Here is a 16,851-nt window from a genome sequence, read left to right as displayed (position 1 = left end):
GAAAGGTAAAAGCAGTCATCGATAGCGGGATAGCATACTCGGGACAGTTGGTTCTCGAGTTTCCCTTAAAAGCACATACTTGCATCTACACTTGTTCTAGCATGAGGAACTTGTGTCTTGTTGAATTTCTTGAGCTTTTATTATATGGCTATGTTTTATATTCTGTTATGCATTCATCTTGAGCCAACTTTGATTTCAGCGGGCAGAATAGCCCTTTTTGTTTAGACGTTTGGGAACTATAATTGAGTGGCCTAGGTCGTAGTCATTTCGCCTAGTGCTAGCATACTCATTATAGTTACTCAAAGTCTAGAGGAGTGGGATACGTGGCACCACCTCGATTGGGAGAGTCGGTGAGTGGTTACGTGATATCATCCTCGGGATCCCAAAAGCACAGCAGAAATCCCTCGTTTATCAGATTTGATATCCCGATTTAAATACATGCATTTCATTACGTTGTTATTGATTTCGTTGTTGTTTTGAAAGCATGTTTGTTGTTGTATTACTTGTATGTTGATTTTACTGGGATTATCATTCTCACCGATTATCCAGCTGTTGCTTTGTTTTGTATGTGTACTTGGCAACAGGTGGGGCAGGATCAACTCAGAAGAGACATGGTTAGCTTTGAGGGAATGACATAGAAGTGAGACTCAGTTTAGAAGTCTTGTTAGCATGACAATCTAGTTTATGTTTTGGAGCATGTTAAGAACTTGTACTTGGATTGGAAGTAGTCTTGCTTGTGGTTAGAACTCTTGTATTCTGTATTCGGCTTGTAATAGCTAGCATCAATGCGTGTTCTTCACTTTTATGTATTTAAATGCTATGTTGTTGGATATATATTAGTTGGATCATGTTAGAGTTCTTTTGGTTATGTTATTGCACTTTTGGAGGCTTGTTTTGAGCCAATTCAGTAGGCCATGCGTGCCCGCGCCTCGGGTGGCGCGCCCGCGCGTCCCGCACTACGTTTCAAAAGTTTTGGGCAGAGCTTCAGGCGCGCCCGCGCGAGGGCTTGGGCAGGACGCCATGCGTGCCCGCGCTTCAAGCGGCGCGTACGCGCGCCCCCTTTAAAAAAAAATACTCTTGGCTTTGAATTGCTTACTAATTGAATTAATCCTTTAATTGTTGTTTAGAACCGAGGTCTCACAGAACTGATGTTTGTGGCCCTAAGACCACCTACTACGGAAATTTTAGGTAATGGACCTAAACCTTTGACGTAACGAGATCGTGAACCTAAAATTTTTGTCATTATATCGACAACCTTGGGTTGATGCACATCATCAACAGTAGAGAAAGACACTTCGGATTCTGGTCGATTCGATCAAATATCCACCATTTCAGCCTTAAAAAATATTATATTAGTAAGTAAATAAATGTAAAACATAACTACAGATTTATTAATATACACTATCATTAATATATACTAGTAGATGGAACATGACAAAACCTGTCAAAAAAGAAACACAGAATCATGCCAAAACAAAACTCTAGAATCTCTCAACGATCATTCTGTCATTCACACAAGTAGAACGTTTAAAAATAAAAGAATGTAAAACCACCAGCATGATTTCACATATTCATCCATATCCATTCACAAACTGAACAAACCCAGAAAGAGGGGGAAACAACATACAAAAGAATAAATTAATTAATATATACTATTATATGGAGCATAAGACACTAGTACTTACACAAATCAAGGAAAAATGTACAAAAAAAATATTTAATCTAAACTAAAATACAAAATAGGATAAGTAATTTAATGCAAGTAATTAAATGCATTTGTCTTTTGGTGGGAGAACCATGCCCATAGTTTTTTTTTGTTGAACAATATTAATGGTGGCTTAATTTGAGATTTATTCAAGATCAATTATTGTGATGAAATTGAAAATGAAGAAAAAATAAATAAGTAAGGGAACACATGCTATTTATAAGACATTCTGTGGGTGCATGCAAATTCACATGTAGAGGAACTTAAAATTTTTGTATTCATTTTAAATCAACATGCCATTCATCAGAGGCACATGAAAATTAGCTATTATTAGGAATAAAAACAAAAGGCAAATCACAAAGAAACAAGATGCTCCCTCTATAGCCTGCATTCTTGAAAAGAATGGAGAAAATGTCCGAAAAGGAACCAGCATCATTTCACAACTTTATCCATATTCATTCACAAACTAAACAAACCCAAAAACAAGACTAAATAAACATACTCACAAACACACTGTGCGTGTGATTATATACCCACAGAGACACGGAAAGAACATGAAGTCATGAAATATACACTTGGCAATTACAAATTGTGTAAACATGTGCCACATATTATAAACACCAAACAATCACATTAAGATAAAAAAAATCCAGTCCAAGAATATTGAAAGATTCTTGCATGTTTTTGTTTAGCATAATCGTTCTTCCAATGTCTTTTTTGTGAAAGAATTGCTCGAAGGTGTTAATGACACTCGGAAGCTCTCCGATCACAGGATTTGCATTAAAAGTAAAAATAAGTTATTATCATATACATTATGAAAGTAGAGTCACAATTTTTAAATAAAGCTTATACCAGCATGATAATGTTGAACCAAAGTCTTTGATCCATGGGCGCCCACAAGTGGTCTACTAAACCGATTATTTGTATTCTTCTCAGATTTTTCCTACAAAAAAATAATAATATCAGTGCAGTTAATACCAAAATAGCTATCAAATAATATAATTATTGCTAACCATTTTTTTTGGCAAAAATAATCACAAAAAAAATTCCAATCATCTTGGTTTACTCCTTTGTATGGTTTTCGCTTTGGCTCATCTTTATTTTGCAACCCACCAAGTTGTTCCAGTGCCTCCTCATCTTGCACCTTTGTTCTCAAATAGCTCTCATGGTGAGCCATTCCACCTCAGCCTTCACCACATTCGTCTTTTCATATATAAATTTGGTCTTCACAAAATAAATTAAACAAAAAAAAATCCATATTAATACATACATTATTACATAATTGGAAGAAAACAATTAATTAATTTTCCAAACTTACATCAAGAAGATCGAATATGAGTTGTTTTTTAACCAAAGTAACATCCTCCCAAGCCATAACACGATGAGATATTTTTTTCTCGAACTATTTGAGCTATAAGGTTATTAAACCATTTACCAGTTTCTTCAACACTGCCCCCTGTAAACTCTTCAAACTTGACCTCCAACTTGTTTTTGTTCTTTCTTAATGCTTTTTCGAGAACTTTACTACATGATTCTTGTCTCCATGTTGTTTGTTTGGCTTCTCCATCCCCTCCTGATCCACCTGTATGAGCACCAGAACTACTAGCATCCAAACTAGACATCCTGTAAAAAAAAATAATAACACAAAAAAAAAATGAATGGCATCATAAATCATGAGATAAATGGACAATAACATATAGAAAAGAAAAATCGAAAAAATTAAAAACATATATTTCTTAGTCCATCTGAGTTTGTGTCATTAGTTTCACTTTCAATACTATCATCCTCATTGGTTTCAATAGTACCATCATCTTCTTCATCATATTATTCTACTTTGTCATCTTCCAAAATATCATCATCAACTACAAAATCATCTATATTATGCAAAAAATGCTCGATATGCATAACCTCGGTTGGTTCGATATCATCACGATGGATGCTGACATTCTCTAACTCTTGCAGTTCTACCAAAAATTGCAATGATTGTGAATTAATTTCTTGCACTACTTGAGCAACAGGACTAGTGTCAATATCATTTTCATCCTCAATGTTAGGATAGTCCCACAAATTACGTGGGACATAAGCTTGCACTAGCTAATTTCTACAGTGGGCCATTCTTAATATCATTCAAGTAATACACTGATTTCGCTTGCGATGCAAGTATGAATGGATCAATTTTGTACCATTCTGCCTCAATATAAATGCTTGTGAATATATTGTCTTCATGAATTATTCTCTACCTAAGATCGGTGTCTAACAATTTTCACTTGAACAGCAACACTATGCAATCTTTCAAATAACATAACTCTATACTTCTTGAAGAACGCAGTTAAAAGTTTAGCCCTCCTACTCCAGGTACAAGAATACCTCTATTTTGTGTGGTTCGTCTCACATCTCGTTGTTCAACAAAAAATTTAACACCATAGATAATAGCCCCAGAGTATTATTACGCAATGAAATTTGAACTATTAGCTAATGCATACAATTCATCTGTGGCCTCGGATGATCCAGATGCTCGCATTTCATTAACCTAGCAAATATTTGGAAAATTGTGATGTTTAAATTTCATATAATATGAAATGCCTCAATTCAGTTTGTGATAGTATTATTTAGGATTGAATAATTTATCATATTGAGTATATTTATACATGTTTTTTAATTACCTTTTCCTTAAACCACATTGGAAATTCAACTTCTTGTTGTTATTCTACATCCCGCACTCCTCTAGCAAGTAGATCATTTTGATGTTCCCTACATGATATTTAAAATAATATTATTTACTAATAATATGCATTTAGGTAAAAACAATAATCGAAAGAGCTATAGATTACTTAATCAATGTATTTTTCAATTTTTTGGCAATTATTTAGCACATACCACTCTGTCTTACTCCTTAAAGAAGGTTCAAGAACTTTAACCTCTTTCTTTCCCATTGGACGACCAACATGCTTGAATATAAAAATAACTCGAGACGGGTAAGTGTTCACAGTATCATCATTTCTTCTGTTGGAAAACGGTGTTCAGATCAATCAGAATTGATACCCGGTGCAGCAGAAGTTTTAAAATTTTATATGGAACGATTCCATATCATGGGTATCAAAACTTTACGATTAAATTGTGCGTGTAAAAATTAAATAACAATTAAATTTTTACCTTGAAATCTCGAAACGAGATTATGGACACCAACAGATAACTCTGTTCTTGTTGTATATCCCAGGAACTGATGAACGAACAATTCTTCAATCAGGTCCACGAACAAAAGTTTAATCCCTCTGATAGACTGCACTAGAAAGTCTATCAGAAGTTTCTGCGAAGAGATAGAACAGATATGATCTGCTAATTCAGACTGCAAATTCAAAATTCGCAGACTGAAAATTCTCTAAGACAGAGAGAAGGGGGCGGCCGAATTCTCAAGACTGGAGGCTAGGGTTTTCGAAAATTTGACCTCTGTTGTGTGTAATTTCTGTACTGCAATAACTTATTTATAATGTGGGCTGCTAACAGCTTAGGGCCCATTAGTCATAAGTTCAAGCCTGACAAGCAAAGCCCGCATGTTCAGAAATTAATATAAAATTCATCGTGACTCAGATTGATAAACCAATTTTACCAATGTGCACAGAAACCATTTATGAATCTTTTAAAGTCAAGATAAATTTTCTGAATCCGAATTCAGTGGTTTCCAAAAATGTCCATCACTATGTCATTTTAGGAAATCTTACTCCCTCTACTCTTAAATAAGAAGTCCCACTTCTTTATTCACTAAATTTAACTCTTTAAATTTAATTATCTCAACGGGGATTAAAAATCCATTACTTGTGTGACCCTCAATGGTTCAGGGATACAGCTAGCCGTGGGCTCACAACTCCTTGTGACTCGAAACAACAATTTCCGACTTGCCCATCGAATCATGGTAAGAGCGCCTAGCAACATCGCCCCATGATTCCCTAGGTATCACTGATAGTGCTTGAAAGAACCAATAGATTTTGGTTAGCGTACAGTACGATCCCTTCATTCATATATCCAGATCGAATCAACAACTATTGGTAAATCGAGAGTCGTTCGAGATTCTATAACTATGCAATGCATCTTGAAGATCAAATAGTGACATCGCATGTGCTACTAAGAAACGATTTCTTAAAACACATCATGTACTCTGGCCAGAGATTCATCACACTAATATCTTCTCAGATTGCATATGATATCCACACTAGCAAGTATGTGGTGAATCCTTGACAACAAAGCATCGACTCCTATATGTGTCATAACTGTACCCAATCCCGACACCTGATGACCCCAATAGAGTCGGTAAACGAGTCAAAGTACAGTACTAGCATATAGAGTCTCAATGATGTTTCAAGTAGTAAGGACTAATGGTGTACAACCAAAACCGCGGACTTTATCCACTCGATAAGTGATAACCACTTGGAAAGTCCGGATAGGGTAGTTCGATCATTCATCGTATGAATATCCATTTGCATGCTTTGAACATCTCTATGTTCCATACCAATGAAACGTGGTACTCGGCATCGCAAATGCTAGTCTCAATCTTGAGCCATCCTTATCCTTATTAACGAACGGCTCAATCGACTAGGAACTGTTTAGAATATACAGTGACTATAAGATGTGTTTCATGATAGCCATCCCCATGTGCCACCATATCTTACATACACTATAGTATATTCAAGGTCTTCATCTAAACATCTTATAGTATGTCACAACATAATAATATGATAAAAGATAAAGTAAACGCCATTATAAAAGTGTAAATTATATTAAACAAAAGATTGTTTATACATAGAGTCATAAAAGCCCTTAGCCACAAGTTGGCTCACCGGGCACCCACTCTTTCAATCTCCCACTTGCCCTAAAGCCAACTAGTCATACTACGCAGTCCCATTGCTTCGCGATATTTGTCAAATAATGGTCCTGGCAAGGGCTTAGTAAGTGGATCAGCGATATTGTCTGCAGAGTCCACTCTCTCGACAGTGATGTCTCCTCTTTCCACGATCTCCCGGATGATGTGGTATTTCCTCAGTACGTGTTTGGATCTTTGATGAGACCTTGGTTCCTTTGCCTGAGCAATGGCACCCGTGTTGTCACAGTACACCGGGACTGGACCAACAACTTCAGGAATGACGCCTAACTCTTGGACGAAATTCCTCATCCAAATGGCATTTTTAGCAGCAGCTGATGCCGCAATGTATTCTGCCTCAGTGGTGGAATCCGCTGTGGTGTCCTGCTTGGAACTCTTCCAAGAGACAGCACCGCCATTGAGCATGAACACAAATCCAGAGGTTGACTTCGAGTCATCCACGTCACTTTGGAAGCTAGAGTCGGTATAGCCTTCCAATTTCAGTTCTCTTCCTCCATAAACCATGAACATATTCTTTGTCCTTCGTAAGTACTTAAGAATGTCCTTCACGGCTTTCCAATGCATTTGACCGGGATTGGCTTGATATCTGCTCGTGACTCTCAGAGCAAATGCCACATCCGGTCTGGTAGATATCATCCCATACATGATACTACATATGGCTGACGCATATGGTACATGTGTCATTTTCTCTATCTCTTCATCAGTCTTGGGACACATGGACTTGGATAGAGAAACTCCATGACACATAGGTAGATGTCCTCTCTTGGACCCATCCATTGAAAACCTTTTCAATATGGTTTTGATGTAAGTTGATTGAGTGAGTCCTATCATTCTTTTAGATCTATCTCTATAGATCTGAATTCCTAGAATATAGGATGCCTCACCTAAATCTTTCATCGAGAATCTACCTGATAACCATGTCTTTGTTGACTGTAACATCCCTACGTCATTCCCAATGAGTAGGATGTCATCAACATAAAGTACTAAGAATGTCACAGCATCCTTAACTACTTTCTTGTACACGCATGGTTCCTCCGGGTTCTTGATGAAACCAAAATCCTTTATTGTTTCATCAAATTTTTGGTTCCAACTTTTTGATGCTTGTTTGAGACCATAGATCGATCTCTGAAGCTTGCATACCTTATGCTCGCTTCCCATGGATGTGTATCCCTCAGGCTGCATCATATAGATATCCTCCTTAATGTTTCCATTAAGGAATGCAGTCTTCACATCCATTTGTCATATCTCATAGTCATACCAAGCAGCTATGACAATAAGGATTCTTATGGACTTGAACATTGCAACTGGTGAAAAGGTTTCATCATAGTCAACTCCTTGTCTTTGAGTATAACCTTTCGCCACCAATCGTGCCTTGTAGGTCAATACCTTACCATCAGGCCCAAGATTTCTCTTGTAGATTGGAACAATTTCATCGGGAGGTTCTACTAAAGACCAAACTTGGTTTGTATGCATCGAATCTATTCCCGACTGCATAGCTTCAAGCCATAAATTTGAATCCGCATCAGAAATTGCTTCCTTGAAGTTTCTTAAATCACATCCAACGTCGGGTTCATCTTGATCCCCTTCAAGAAGAAGACCATATCGAATAGGAGGTCTAGAAGTCCTCTCGGATCTTCTAGGTATAGGCGTGTCCTCTGAAGATTCTTGAGGTATGGGATCATTATTTTGTATTTTGGGTTCTTCTCGAATTTCTTCGAGTTCCATCATCTCGCCTTTCTTATCCAATAAGAACTCCTTCTCCAAAAAGGTGACATTCCTTGAAACAAACACTTTTGTTTCAGTAGGATGATAGAAATAATATCCGATTGAATTCTTCGGATACCCTACAAAATAACATAAGGTGGATCGACTATCCAACTTATCTTCCACTGTCTGCTTCACGTAAGCAGGACATCCCCAAATCCTCAAGTACGAATACTTAGGAGCTTTGCCATTCCATAACTCGTATGGTGTTTTGTTCACTGCTTTAGTATGAACGTTGTTCAACAACAATAACGCCGTTTCAAGAGCATATCCCCAAAACAAAGGTGCGAGCTCAGTGAAGCTCATCATGGATCGAACTATGTCCAACAAAGTTCGATTATGACGCTCCTATACACCATTCAGCTGAGGTGTCATAGGAGAAGTCCACTGAGAGAGAATCTCATTCTCTTTCAGATAGTCCAAAAACTCGGTACTTAAGTATTCTCCACCTCGATCCGGTCGAAGTGCTTTAATACTTTTACCTAGCTTATTTTCTACTTCAGCCTTGAATTCTTCGAACTTTTCAAATGCTTCAGACTTATATTTCATTAAAAATATAAATACCCATATCTTGAATAATCATCAGTAAAGGTAATGAAGTAGGTGTGGCCAAATTGAGTACCAATTCTAAATGGACCACAAACATCTATATGGATCAAATCCAACAGATTTTGACTACGCTCAGGTTTCCCTTTGAAAGGAGATTTAGTCATTTTTCCTTTAATTGTTGTTACCGGTTTATCAACATAATTAATTGGAACGTCTTTTAATTTTAAGCTATATAGATCGTTTTCAAGTTTTCCATTTCCAATCAAACATTCATTCTTGTAAATATTGCAAATCCCATTTACAAAATTGCAAGAAAAACCATCTCTATCAAGCATAGTAATAGAAATAATGTTTTAATGAAATCTTTGGCACAAATAAAAATATCTTTCTCATAATACAACTTAAAATTGGTTTGCAAATTAAACAAATATTTCTCATAGCTATGGATTTAACTCTGGAACCATTCCCGAGCCTTGACTGGGTCTCACCCATCTTTAGCCTATTACTTCTCGTCATCATTTGCAACTCATTGCAAATATGAGATCTACATCTGGTATCCAATACCCAAGAAGTAGTATTAAGAAAATTATTTATTTCAATGTAAAACATACCCTTTGCAATTCGCAACTGCTCAAGGTATTCCTTGCAGTTACGTTTCCAATGACCGGGTTTCTTGCAGTGATGGAAAACTTGTTTAGACTTGTCCAATTTTGCATGTAACATTTGGCCTTGAGATCATGGTCCAACCATTTCTCTAGTTCGGCCAACCTTTCGGCAGTTACATCAGCCGGGGCTGTTTTCGGAGAAGCCTTTTCTAACACTTAAAAAATCTTTTCCGAACTTAGGACAATCTTAACTTATGGAATCATTCTGTATTGTTTGCGCCAGTAAGTTTGTTTTGTTCGAGAATTGAAACATGTGGATTACGAAGATTCATCATAATGATATACTGAGATGAAACAGACAATTATCGATGATTGTTTAATTAATTTACTAAGACATAAAATATGGCGAAATTTATTTTATGAATCTCACTCCCACTATTTTAACGATTTCACTATCCTCTAGTGAAAACGGGAAACTGTTTTCCTTAGTGGGAATATGGAGTTCAATTGACAAACTATGGTCCCGAATAATATCAGCCAACCATAATTTTCAAAAGGTAGAGCCCAATTGCTTCCAAAGCAACCTCCACGTTTTTATCTCATGTCCAATAAGGGCCCAATAATATGACGCCGTTTATTGTGACATGTCAAGATGAACCATCAATATCAAGTTGTGATGGATGGTCGCCATGTGGATCCCCAATAATATGAGCAAATCCCATGGGAGTTCCACCCAACTTACAACATGTGTCGATCCAATGTACAACTTTTCGATGAACGGGCCCCCCAATAATATGAGCCGGATCGTATCCGCGGGTAGCATCTCATACATTGATCGTTGATGGAAGGTAGGAATATTTAAACAATATTTAAATTCCCTTTAATCTTGATATCAATTTTAAATCATATTTAAAATGAGGGATTTTTTTAATTTTGAAAATTTGTCTCATCATTTAAAATTTGTATGCTTGCGGGATTCATACAATTTAGTCTAAACATGCATACAACGATAATATCATATATTATATTTTAGGATGATCGATTCCATTACTAATCGACCCGTGGTTGCCAATCACGAGTCTAAGTCCAATCCTAGGTGATATGCAAGTATGCAATGCAATCCTATTACATTGTGCTTCAAATTTACATTTCTTCAGTCTTTATTGTCTGCTGGGCCCACCTTCGTCTTCAAATCTTCATTTCCCACTAAGTATAATGTATTTACAATAAATAACTATGACAAGTAGGGGATACATTTTAAGGGGTGGGAACGGGCCATAAACCAGGCCCACTTTTATTACATATGACAATTCATATTGGGCCATAAACCAGACCCATTAATAAATCCAACAACAATAAAAACAAATGTAAATTCCCTAACATACACCTACAAAATTGGTCATGATAATCGATCATCCTTATCCAATAATATTTAATTCAAAATTAATTTATTAGATAACATGCAATGGCAATTAAATTAAAAAGGATAAAATCATATTCCATATATAAAATTTTATTTTACATACAAAATCATATTTTACCTTTTTATCAAAATAAAATCATATTTTACATATAAAATCCAATTTTATATATAAAATCATATTTTACTCAATATTTCCATAAGATCATATCTTATCATCAATTTTACCAAAAATAATTAATTTCATAAAATCTGATTTAACGGATAAAATCTATAAATTTTTCAAAAATTCAAATTTATCCAAAAATCAATTTTAAAATTTTCGAACTTGAACAATTCGATCCGACGCCTCGTGGACCAATCAAAAACAATTTTCGATCGGACCAAAAATAGAATTTTAACATATTAAAATTTTAATTAAAAATAAAAAATTAATTTTCCCGGGCCGCCAGGGATGATCCCGGGCAGCCCGCTCCCCAAAAGGGGCTCAGGCCGGGCAGCCCGTCGCTGCCCCTTAGGCAGCGATGATCGCTGCCCTGGGTAGCGATCCAATCGCTGCCCCGGGTTTTCCCATTAATTTTAAATTTTTTTTTTTAAAATTATTTTGTTTCAAAAAACCAAGGTTTAAAAATTTTTGTACAATCGATTAATTTAATCGCTTGATCTGAGCAACCTGGCTCAGATACCACTGTTGGAAAATGGTGTTCAGATCAATCAGAATTGATACCCGGTGCAGCGAAAGTTTTAAAATTTTATATGGAACGATTCCATATAATGGGTATCAAAACTTTACGATTAAATTGTGCGTGTAAAAATTAAATAACAATTAAATTTTTACCTTGAAATCTCGAAACGAGATTATGAACACCAACAGATAACTCTGCTCTTGTTGTATATCACAGGAACTGATGAACGAACAATTCTTCAATCAGGTCCACGAACAGAAGTTTAATCCCTTTGATAGACTGCACTAGAAAGTCTATCAGAAGTTTCTGCGAAGAGATAGAACAGATATGATCTGCTAATTCAGACTACAAATTTGAAATTCGCAAACTGAAAATTCTCTAAGACAGAGAGAGGGGGGCGGCCGAATTCTCAAGACTGGAGGCTAGGGTTTTCGAAAATTTGACCTCTGTTGTGTGTAATTTTTGTACTGCAATAACTTATTTATAATGTGGACTGCTAACAGCTTAGGGCCCATTAGTCATAAGTTCAAGCCTGACAAGCAAAGCCCGCATGTTCAGAAATTAATATAAAATTCATCGTGACTCAGATTGATAAACCAATTTCACCAATGTGCACAGAAACCATTTCTGCATCTTTTAAAGTCAAAATAAATTTTCTGAATCCGAATTCAGTGGTTTTCAAAAATGTCCATCACTATGTCATTTTAGGAAATCTTACTCTCTCTACTCTTAAATAAGAAGTCCCACTTCTTTATTCACTAAATTTAACTCTTTAAATTTAATTATCTCAACGGGGATTAAAAATCCATTACTTGTGTGTCCCTCAATGGTTCAGGGATACAGCTAGCCGTGGGCTCACAACTCCTTGCGACTCGGAACAACAATTTCCGACTTACCCATCGAATCATGGTAAGAGCGCCTAGCAACATCGCCCCATGATTCCCTAGGTATCACTGATAGTGCCTGCAAGAACCAATAGATTTTGGTTAGCGTACAGTACGGTCCCTTCATCCATATATCCCGATCGAATCAATAACTATTGGTAAATCGAGAGTCGTTCGAGATTCGATAACTATGCAATGCATCTTGAAGATCAAATAGTGACATCGCATGTGCTACTAAGAAACCATTTCTTAAAACACATCATGTACTCTGGCCAGAGATTCGTCACACTAATATCTCCTCAGATTGCATAGGATATCCACACTAGCAAGTATGTGGTGAATCCTTGACAACAAAGCATCGACTCCTATATGTGTCATAACTGTACCCAATCCCGATACCTGATGACCCCAATAGAGTCGGTAAACGAGTCAAAGTACAGTACTAGCATATAGAGTCTCAATGATGTTTCAAGTAGTAAGGACTAATGGTGTACAACCAAAACCGCGAACTTTATCCACTCGATAAGTGATAACCACTTGGAAAGTCCGGATAGGGTAGTTCGATCATTCATCGTATGAATATCCATTTGCATGCTTTGAACATCTCTATGTTCCATACCAATGAAACGTGGTACTCGGCATCGCAAATTCTAGTCTCAATCTCGAGCGATCCTTATTAACGAACGGCTCAATCGGCTAGGAACTGTTTAGAATATACAGTGACTATACGATGTGTTTCATGATAGCCATCCCCATGTGCCACCACATCTTACATACACTATAGTATATTCAAGGTCTTCATCTAAACATATTATAATATGTCACAACATAATAATATGATAAAAGATAAATTAAACGCCATTATAAAAGTGTAAATTATATTAAACAAAAGATTCTTTATACATAGAGTCATAAAAGCCCTTAGCCACAAGTTGGCTCACCGGGCACCCACTCTTTCATCTTTCTGGGTGATTATATCGAGTTTTGATATCTCAAAAATACATAGAACAAAAGTTTAACACCTCATTAGCAATGTAAGCTTCAGATCGTCCAAACCGTGCTAGTTCAGATTCAAAAATGTGCGGCTAAGGAATTATTCGGACCGTCCGAACTAAGGACCGGATCATCCGATCGGATGCATTAAATTCAATGTCTGTCAAAATTCTTCCGACAAAATTTATCAACACCATAAAGAGAACGGACCATCCGATTGTGTCTTCAAATCCTCCAAACCGTATACTTTGTGGCCTCCGATATTCACTCCGAAGATTATTATATTTTTGAAATACTTTGGACCATTCAAACACCCTTTGGATCGTCCTAACTCCTGGAATTCGTAGCCTCTGAATCCTCCGAACAATATTAAATTCTAGAAAATCTTCAAACCATCCGATCCCAAATTGAAGTGTCCAAAGTCCGGTCTTTGCAGCCTCCAAACTTTCCTCCGAACTATTTAAAATTCCTGGAAATTCTTCGGATGGTCCGAACCCCTGCAAATCCGAAAACTTGGCATTTTACTTCAATTTTTGGCTATCGTTTCTTGCTTCCAATATTTTTCATATTCAAGAAATTTTAATATCTGCAAATTTCTCACTTTAAAATATTAGTAACAATTAACCTAGTTTTGTATTCATCAAAACATAATATTTTGAGTCTTGTTAATGCATTAAAACATTAATCTCATAACACAAGATTTGTATGCGTTTAAGGCGTAACAGAGGGATATGAATCTAGCATCGTTCGCCCCTCTGTTTAGGCAAACAACTTTGAGCTGATCAAGCCTGCTATTATTAGGATGATCCAACTTCAAGCACGATTTGGAGGCGCTATTGTAGAAGAACCCTACACTCATTTGGAGCATTCTATGTCGCTCTGCTGTACATTTAAGTTCAATGGAGTAACCCCTGATGCAGTAAGACAACAGTTATTTCCATTTTCTTTACAAGGAGATGCACTCGAGTGGCTTAGATGATTTGGCTACTGGCTCTATCACTACATGGACGGAGCTTGTTTAAATGTTCCTGAATAAATACTTTCCATACACGAAGATGTCCAAACTCTTTTATGATAGTATTTCTGTTGTGACTCGTATCCAAAATTAAGGATTAATTATAATTAATCCAATGATCATGTTTATATTAAGTAAAACATGATTAAGGGGTTTCCAAAAGGATCTAAGGAGTTCAAAAATGGGTCCAAAAAACTCAAAAATGGCCGAAAAGGTTCCGAGGGTTCGGAGGGATCGGAGGATCCGAACCTCGGATTGGAGGCTCCAAACTTGCATGGCCAGCTGTCCGAGAATAATATGTCATTGGTGACATCACTGATGGGACTTCATAGGATCCAAATTCGGGAACGGAGGATCCAAACCGGATCGGAGGGTCCGAAGTCGGGAACAGAGGATCCAAACCGGATCGAAGGATCCGAAGTCGAGATCGGAGGCTCCGAACTCCATCTATAAATAGGGGAGCCGAGATTCATTTTTAGGCACACCAAATTCCTTTTCTCTCTCAATTCCTTAGCCTTTTATCTTAGATCTAAGGAATTCTAGGCGTCCTTTTGGGATTTCGGAAGTGGCATAGCGATCCAGGCGTCGTAGCGGAGCTGTGGCCTAGTTTTGAGGCAAGCGACATCAAAGGGCTGACGATGGACGCATGTACAACTTTGGATTCCTAAAAATATTTAGGAGTATGAAATATCTTAGTTAAGGCTTTTAGAGTTTAAATATTGATGCATGGGTATTTTCATTGTAGACGCCGTAGTGTGAACTATTAGCGTGGGTTCTAGACCAGTGGTGCTAGGATTGAACCACAATATTAGAGGTACGTAAGTACTGACCGAGATAGCCGACATGATATATATGCTTATATGTTGCATGCGTATGTGCTATGTGTTTTACCATATTTTACTACTTTAACACATGCATGTTTTTATGGTAGACTACATCTGGTATGATGTATGATGTGATTCATTAATAGTTTCCATCCGTGGGGGGTTACTCCTTATGGATTCGTGACGGGGAGGGGAGACTCAGCCCCTGATTTTTTTTTATCACTAAGAGCGTCCACGACGGTGGGTTTTGACGCTATAGTTGATAGGATAATATACGAGTACCCAGGGGATTTGCTTTCTTAGCACGGTACTATATATTCATGGCGCCCTGATTAGACTGTTTTTACCCAGTATTTTAAAGTCATTTTCTTGCTGCATATTAGCTTATATATCATTGCTTTCGTATTGAGCGTTTTCGCTCACGCCCCTGTGTTTGGTATTTTGGGTACCTTGTGGCGGGGTAGGTTGGAGGCTAGATGGTCCATGTGATTGGCAGCAGGGTTGAGGTTGTTACTTGTTGCAGCGAGAGTTAGGGGTAGGGTTTGTTACCCCAAGACTTTCGATTTGGTTGTATAAGAGTATTTATACACTTTTGTTATCGTTGGTTGTATTCTACCGATTGGATTGGTTGTATTTAAAATTATCCGCTCTTTATGATTTAATTAATTATTTCATGCACTAATTAACTCTGATTAGGTAGTGGATCCGGGTAGGGTCTCTACATTTATTGGTATTAGAGCGCATTGCAACTGGGAATTACTAAAACGGATTAATACATTATCTTTTATTAATTGACAGATGACAGATTACGACGAGAGCCACGACAATGGAGGTGATGGTCGTTGGGACGGCGGAGACGGTCGTCGACATCGCCGTGGACACCGTGAAGAGCGGAGGAGAGTCAGCATGCATAGATTTATACAAGTGAGCCCTAAGCCATTAGCGGGAGGCAAGACCCCAGAGGCTGCTGAGGACTGGCTAGAGAGGATGGAGCATTGCTTCAGAGAGTTCTGTTTCACAGACGAGGAAAAGATGGAAACTCTTGATTTTTTGCTAGAAGGACGAGCGAGGAAGTGGTGGAGATCTACTTCCGCACCATTTGTAGCGGAAAGAAGAGCAGCTACTTGGACTGAGTTTCGTAATTCTTTTCATTTTATTTTCCTCCAGCTCTTTGTCAGGTTAAAGCTAGTGAGTTTCTTGGAATGCGACAGGGGACGATAACTATTGAGGAGTATCAATAGAAGTTCTTTGATCTTCTACCTTATTGCCCGCATATCGCTGAGAGTTCTGTGGCCAAGTATGATCATTTCCTTCAGGGTCTGAACCCTGAGATTCATCAGATGGTTTTTGTTGGGAGTGACATGACCTATGAGGGTTTGGTTGACCATTTCCATCAAGCAGAGGACAGTCTACGGAGGAACATGTCTATGATTTCTTCCGCATCCAGACCGACTTGTTCTTTGGGTCCGAGTGGCCAGTCTTTCAAGAAGCAAGGTTGTACTTCTTTTTTTTTTTCGGATCTGGCGGAGTGCA

Source organism: Henckelia pumila, chromosome 4 (assembly GCF_033568475.1).
Source record: "Henckelia pumila isolate YLH828 chromosome 4, ASM3356847v2, whole genome shotgun sequence".
Classification (NCBI taxonomy): domain Eukaryota; kingdom Viridiplantae; phylum Streptophyta; class Magnoliopsida; order Lamiales; family Gesneriaceae; genus Henckelia; species Henckelia pumila.
Note: the sequence above shows the minus strand (reverse complement) of the source record.